The 7,643-nt window shown below is 49.8% G+C and overlaps 1 protein-coding gene across 1 annotated transcript in view; it reads right to left on the bottom strand.

Annotated features, from left to right (window-relative positions):
• Positions 1–706: 706 nt before the first annotated feature.
• Positions 707–7,643, bottom strand: part of APC (APC regulator of WNT signaling pathway) — a 360,826-nt gene continuing 353,889 nt past the window's right edge. Inside the window, exons 20-21 of the transcript XR_010248728.1 lie at positions 1,722–2,121; positions 707–1,642 (exon numbers count right to left, since the gene is read on the bottom strand). The gene's annotated coding sequence lies outside the window, so the exon portion shown is untranslated. The remainder of the gene's footprint in view (positions 1,643–1,721; positions 2,122–7,643) is intronic.

The following is a 7,643-nucleotide window of genomic DNA, read 5'->3' as shown; positions in this document are numbered from 1 at the left end:
CTGGTCTGTGTATGCTTCTGAGTAAGGGGATCATTCTGACCTGATTTCTTGCTGCAGTTCTTCGCAGCGATCAGGTCAGAAGTGCGCCCAATGGCTGACAGCCGTCAGCTGTCATGGCCTTGCGATGGCCTCTGCCTGATTGATAGGCTGAGGCGGGAGGGGGCGGCACGGCGGCGTTCGGCTGCCATTTTGTGTGCGCGGTCCGGCCAACGCAGGCGTGGGCAGACTGTGCGGGGGGCAGGCCGCAGCAGCAGCGTGGCGTCACACGGAGCCGCTGAGACCCGGCCAAAGACGAGTAGCTCCCGGCCAGCAAAAGCATCGCAGCTGTATGATGCTTTTGCACTTCTGTGGGCCTGACATGCGGGGCAGACTAGCCCTGTGCTGGGCGTCCCCCTGCATGTCGGTGTGCCTGATCGTAGACCTGCAAAATTATGCAGGGCTACGATCAGGTCTGAATTGGCCTCTAATAAAACATGACCCAAACAAAAACATTAAAAAATTGTGGTTTTCGGCATTATCCCCCCCCCCCCCACCTCCGTCACAGCAACACTCAGCTCCCATCCACCCCCCCCCCCCCCCCCAAAACCCCCCCCCCCCTCCACCTAGAAATGCTATAGGGTGTTTTTACTACCTGCCGATAACCCAATATAACCCCTTTACATTTGTATAAAAAATACACCACACAGTTTAATTTTTTAATAAAGTTTTGGCAAAAACAAACGTCAACGCCAACTCTGGCCAGGATTCATAAGCTGTACCATGACAACGAGTGCCTTTGGAGTGGGACTATGCCAACAGAACAGGAATCGGGCATATCAGAGTACAGTAGAGGCAAACAGTGCAATTTTGCCTTGGGCGAAGAACATCAGCAAATTTCCAAACAGTCTTGAAGGAACACAAGAAGTGCAGTCAACACAACGATCCGTAGTCCAGGACAGTGAGGTCACAAAACCGACGCTGCAGTACTAACGACCTCAATACAGTTCACTTTGAGCAAGAGCGTAGGGTAAGGTCACCAGCAGTTTTTTCAAACAAAACTAAAAAAAGGGTTAAAAAAAACTAATTATAAATTAAAAAAGCGTGGGTCGCCCAGCACAGAGGACTGTGTACTCAGCATGTCAGAGTACATGCCACTGGACGAGGTGCTAGATTGGGGTGAGGGGCTGGGCTGTGTGGCTCCCGACGGAAAAAAATACGGTTGCGGAGGAGGGTTTACCGGCGCATGCTCCATGAGGGGGTTGTTTGGGAAGGGGGGACGGGCCAAATTTGGGTGATACCAAGGGTCAGTTGGCACTATCTCACACGCCGGCACCAGTGTTTGGCGCCTGCCCGTTGAGACAGCCTCATTGACTATCCGTTGGAGGATGAATTTTTGTTCATCCGTCATCAGGCGCATCTCCGATGCAATGAAATTGCCAAATTGTTGTTCGGCATCCGGGGGCCTATGCAAAACCTCCTCAGCGCGTTGAAAAAACTGCTGGGAGACAGAGGGGTTGCTATAAGGGGCAGAAGCGGTCCTCCTTGCCGTGCGCCTCGCTCTTCCTGGGCGCGCCTGTGGGGTTGGCAACGGCTCCGCTACCGGCTCCTCCACTTCTGCCCCTTGGCCTGTGGTAGGCTCCACCTCCAGCTCCGGGGTAGCATCCTGCAATATAAGAAAATCAAAAATTAGGTCTATGTCAAAATTGGTGGGTGGCATATGAAACAAATGTGTGTGTACTTACCAGATCCAGACTCTCCTGGGCCTCCTCTTCGACAAGAACTGGAGACTCTGGATCTAGAGCGTCCCGTGACCTTACCCGCGCCTCTTGCTCTATAATGAACTGAATTTGGTCATAGTACCAGAGCGTCGGTTTATAGACCTCATTAGTCCCGGCTCCGGATCGCTGTGAATCTTGCACCTTCTTGCGTTCCTTCACGAACACTGTTCGGAAAGTTGAATTTTTTTTCTTCACCCAATTCACATCATCCTGCCTCTACTGTACTCAATAAGCTGCTGATATGCCCGATTCCGCTTGGTTCTGTTGGCATAGTCCGGGCTTCTGACACACCACAGGCACTCGTTCTGACTGTACAGATCAATGAATCCTGACCAGAATTGGCGGTATTCGTCTGTTGACATTGCTATTTAAAAAAAAACACCACAATTAACCGTCAAAATACAACCGTCACATTCAAGTAGCCAAAATATAATAAAAATTATTATATATATATATTTATTTTTAAACACCTTAAAATACACACCACTCCAAAAACGCATAGAAACATAGAATTTGTCGGCAGATAAGAACCACTTGGCCCATCTAGTCTGCCCCCCTTTTTTTTTTTTAATATTATTTTTTATCTCTAACCTTATTTGATCCTTATTTCTTTGTAAGGATATCCTTATGTCTATCCCATGCATGTTTAAATTGCTCTACTGTCTTAGCCTCTACCACCTCTGATGGGGGGCTATTCCACTTGTCCACTACCCTTTCTGTGAAATAATTTTTCCGCAAATTTCCCCTGAACCTCCCCCCCCTCCAGTCTCAGTGCATGTCCTCGTGTCCTATTGCTTCTCTTCATTTGGAGAATGTTTCCCTCCTGGACTTTAAAACCCTTGATATATTTGAAAGTTTCTATCATGTCCCCCCTTTCCCTTCTCTGCTCCAAACTGTACATATTGAGATTTCTTAGTCTTTCTAGGTATGTTTTGTGATGTAGGCCATGCACCATTTTAGTTGCCCTCCTTTGTACAGTTTCTAATGTATTAATATCCTTTTGAAGATATGGCCTCCAGAACTGAATACAGTATTCTAGATGAGGCCGTGCCAATGACCTATACAGTGGCATTATTACTTCTTTCTTTCTGCTGCTGATTCCTCTCCCAATGCAGCCAAGCATCTGACTAGCCTTCCTCATTGCCTTGTTACATTGCTTACCTGCCTTTAAGTCATCTGAAATAGTGACTCCTAGATCCCTTTCCTCCTCAGTAGTTTCCAGTATAGTGCCATTAATACTGTATTTAGCTTTAGGATTTTTGAGACCCAAGTGCATGATTTTGCATTTTTTGGCATTAAACTGTAATTGCCAGACTCTTGACCATTCCTCTAGTCTACCTAGATCCTCAATCATTTGTTTTACCCCACCTGATGTGTCTACCCTGTTGCATACCTTTGTGTCATCTGCAAAAAGGCATACTTTCCCTTTAATGCCATTTGCAATGTCACCAATAAAGATATTAAAAAGCACTGATCCAAGTACAGATCCCTGGGGTACTCCACTGGTAACATTTCCCTCCTGTGAATGCACTCCATTTACCACAACTCTCTGTTTTCTATCCATCCCTTAATGCGTCGCCCCCGTCCCCCAAAACATTGGTGGTGTACAGTGTCAAGGTCTCTATGCAGCCTCCACTGTCCCCATGTGACTCCCAGTGGTGCAAGTAAAAAAAAATGTATTAGTGCCACTGTGTGCACGTGCCAAAGATGCGCAGCAACCCCCCCCCCCCAAAAAAAAAAAAGTCTGTGGCCAAATGCCACAAGGGGGAAAAGGCAATTAAATGGGGGTGTCATACACACATGGGGGGGGCAGATACACATATGACCCAATAGTGCCAGGTACACAAATGCCCCCCATTGCTGCAGGTACACAAATGCCCCCCATTGCTGCCAGGTACACAAATGCTCCCCATTGCTGCCAGGTACACAAATGCTCCCCATTGACAGATACATTGCCCCCAGTGACAGAAACACTGCCCCCAGCACCATATTGCCCCCAGTGCCAGATACACAGCCCCTTAGCACATTACAGCAGCCAAGAGTCCCCTTTTTACACATTATGGCAGGCAAAAGTCCCCCTTTTTACGGTGCCCCCACAGTGCCAGATACGGTGCCCCCACAGTGCCAGATATGGTTCACCCCCCACAGTGCCAGATATGGTTCACCCCCCACAGTGCCAGATATGGTTCACCCCCCACAGTGCCAGATATGGTTCACCCCCCACAGTGCCAGATATGGTTCACCCCCCACAGTGCCAGATATGGTTCACCCCCCACAGTGCCAGATATGGTTCACCCCCCACAGTGCCAGATATGGTTCACCCCCCACAGTGCCAGATACGGTGCCCCCACAGTGCCAGATACGGTGCCCCCACAGTGCAAGATACGGTGCCCCCACAGTGCCACATATGGTCCCCCACAGTGAAAGATACGGTGCCCCCTCAGTGCAAGATACGGTGCCCCCTCAGTGCCCCCCAACCCCGCTGCTGATACTTACCGTTTCCAACGAAACTTCTGCTCCACGTGCTGGCTGCTGCTTCTTCCTCCGCGCAGTGAAGAAAATGGGCCCGGCGGGGAGTGGCTGGATGACGCAGATCGGCATCGCAAGCTCATATCGCAAGCCACTAGAAACACTTGCGATATGAACTAGATAGGACACCGATCTAGCAAGGACTGACTTGCCTGCACAGTCTATTTTTTCTTTCGATGCCGACCGCGCGGGACCGCGCATCGGCATCGAATCGGGATCACAAGCTGACTGTCACCTTGCGATCTGCACTAACTTTTCTTCCGATTTTGACTATATAGTCAGAATCGGAAGAAAAAATCTTACCGTGTGTACACACCCTAAGGGCGAGATTCATACCAGCCACACCAATCACACCGTATAACTTGTGATAAACTTACCCAGTTAACAGTATGAACAACAACATAGCCACAGTACCACCGAAAACTTTAACATAACCCTTATGTAAGCAATAACTATATACAAGTCTTGCAGAAGAAGTCCGCACTTGGGACGGGCGCCCAGCATCCTCTACGGACTACGAGAAATAGATTTACCGGTAAGTAAAATCTTATTTTCTCTAACGTCCTAGAGGATGCTGGGGACTCCGTAAGGACCATGGGGATTATACCAAAGCTCCCAAACGGGCGGGAGAGTGCAGATGACTCTGCAGCACCGATTGAGCAAACAGGAGGTCCTCCTCAGCCAGGGTATCAAACTTATAGAACTTTGCAAAGGTGTTTGTCCCCGACCAAGGAGATGCTCGGCACAACTGTAATGCCGAGACCCCTCGGGCAGCCGCCCAAGAAGAGCCCACTTTCCTAGTGGAGTGGGCCTTAACCGATTTCGGTAACGGCAATCCTGCCGTAGAATGCGCCTGCTGAATCGTGTTACAGATCCAGCGAGCAATAGTCTGCTTTGAAGCAGGAGCGCCAACCTTGTTGGCCACATACAGAACGAACAAAGCTTCAGTCTTCCTGATTCTAGCCGTTCTGGTCACATAAATCTTCAAAGCCCTGACTACATCCAGGGACTCTGAATCCTCCAAGTCCCATGTAGCCACAGGCACGACAATAGGTTGGTTCACATGAAAAGAGGAGACCACTTTTGGCAGAAAGTGAGGGCGAGTCCTCAACTCTGCCCTATCCATGTGAAAAACCAAGTATGGGCTTTTATGTGATAAAGCCGCCAATTCGGAAACACGTCTTGCCGAAGCGAACGCCAACAACATGACCACTTTCCACGTGAGGTATGTCAACTCCACAGTTTTGAGTGGTTCAAACCAAGGTGATTTGAGGAACCGTAACACCACGTTAAGATCCCAAGGCACCACCGGAGGCACAAAAGGAGGCTGAATATGCAGCACTCCCTTCACAAACGTCTGTACTTCAGGAATAGAGGCCAATTCTCTTTGAAGAAAATGGATAAGGCCGAAATCTGGACCTTTATGGACCCTAATTTTAGGCCCAAAGTCACTCCTGTTTGAAGGAAGTGGAGTAGACGGCCCAAATGGAACTCCTCCGTAGGAGCGGCTCTGGCCTCACACCAAGAAACATATTTCCGCCATATACGGTGATAATGTTTTAACGTCACGTCTTTCCTAGCCTTGATCACGGTAGGAATGACCTCCTCCGGAATCCCTTTTTCCGCTAGGATCCGGCGTTCAACCGCCATGCCGTCAAACGCAGCTGCGGTAAGTCTTGGAACAGACAGGGCCCCTGCCGCAGCAGGTCCTGCCTTAGAGGAAGAGGCCACGGATCCCCTACGAGCAACTCTTGCAGCTCCGGATACCAAGTCCTCCGTGGCCAATCTGGAACAATGAGTATTGTTCTGACCCTGCTTCTTCGTATTATTCTCAACACCTTGGGAATGACCGATCTGAACACCCAAGGTGTCACCAGAGCGTCTACCGCTACCGCCTGAGGGTCCCTTGACCTGGCGCAATACCGCTTTAGCTTTTTGTTGAGACAGGATGCCATCATGTCGATTTGAGGCAGTCCCCAACGATCCGTGATCTGTGCAAAGACTTCTTGATGAAGTCCCCACTCTCCCGGATGCAGGTCGTGCCTGCTGAGGAAGTCCTCCTCCCAGTTGTCCACCCCCGGGATGAACACAGCTGACAGCGCGCTTACATTCTTCCGCCCAGCGTAGAATCCTGGTCGCTTCTGCCATGGCCATTCTGCTCCTTGTTCCGCCTTGGCGGTTTATATGAGCCACTGCCGTGACATTGTCTGACTGAATCAGAACCGGTTTTCTCCGAAGCAATTCCTCCGCTTGACGCAGGGCGTTGTATATGGCCCTCAACTCCAGGACGTTGATGTGGAGACAAGACTCTAGGCTTGACCAGAGACCTTGGAAATTTCTTCCCAGTGTCACTGCTCCCCAGCCTCAGAGGTTTGCGTCCGTAGTCACCAGGACCCAGTCCTGAATGCCGAACCTGCGACCTTCTAGTAGGTGAGCACTGTTCAGCCACCACAGGAGAGATACCCTGGTCCTGGGAGACAGTGTGATCTTTTGATGCATTTGTAGATGGGACCTGGACCACTTGTCCAAAAGGTCCCATTGAAAGGTCCTCGCATGGAACCTGCCGAAAGGGATGGCCTCGTAGGAAGCCACCATCTTCCCCAGAACCCGCGTGCAATGATGCACTGAAACCTTTTTTGGTTTTAATAGGTTCCTGACCATGGTTATGAGTTCCTGAACCTTTTCGATCGGAAGAAAAACCTTTTTCTGGTCTGTGTCTAGAATCAGCCCCAAAAAGGTCAGACGCGTTGTAGAGACTAGCTGGGACTTCGGTATATTGAGAATCCAGCCATGTAACTGCAACGTCTTCATGGACAGAGACACTCTGTCCAGCAACCTCTCCCGAGATCTCGCCTTTATGAGGAGATCGTCCAAGTATGGGATAATTGTGACCCCCTGACTGCGCAGGAGCACCATCATTTCCGCCATTAACTTGGTGAAAATTCTCGGGGTCGTGGAAAGCCCAAACGGCAACGTCTGAAATTGGCAGTGACAGTCCTGCACTGCAAATCTCAGGAACGCCTGATGCGGGGGGAATATCGGAACATGAAGGTAAGCATCCATTATGTCCAGGGACACCATCCAATCCCCCCCCTCCAGGCTGGCGATGACCGCCCTGAGTGATTCATTTTGAACTTGAACCTCTTTAAGTACAGGTTCAGAGATTTCAGGTTTAAAATGGGTCTGACCGAACCGTCCAGTTTCGGGACCACAAACAGGGTTGAGTAATATCCCTCTCCTTGCTGGAGATGAGGAACTGTGACAATCACCTGTTGAGTATACAATTTTTGGATTGCTGTCAACACTAGCTCCCTCTCTGAAGGGGAAGCCGGCAGAGCCGATTTGAAAAATCGGCGA

Source organism: Pseudophryne corroboree, chromosome 1 (genome assembly GCF_028390025.1).
Source record: "Pseudophryne corroboree isolate aPseCor3 chromosome 1, aPseCor3.hap2, whole genome shotgun sequence".
Taxonomy (NCBI): Eukaryota; Metazoa; Chordata; class Amphibia; order Anura; family Myobatrachidae; genus Pseudophryne; species Pseudophryne corroboree.
This window is presented reverse-complemented; position numbering and strand designations above follow the sequence as displayed.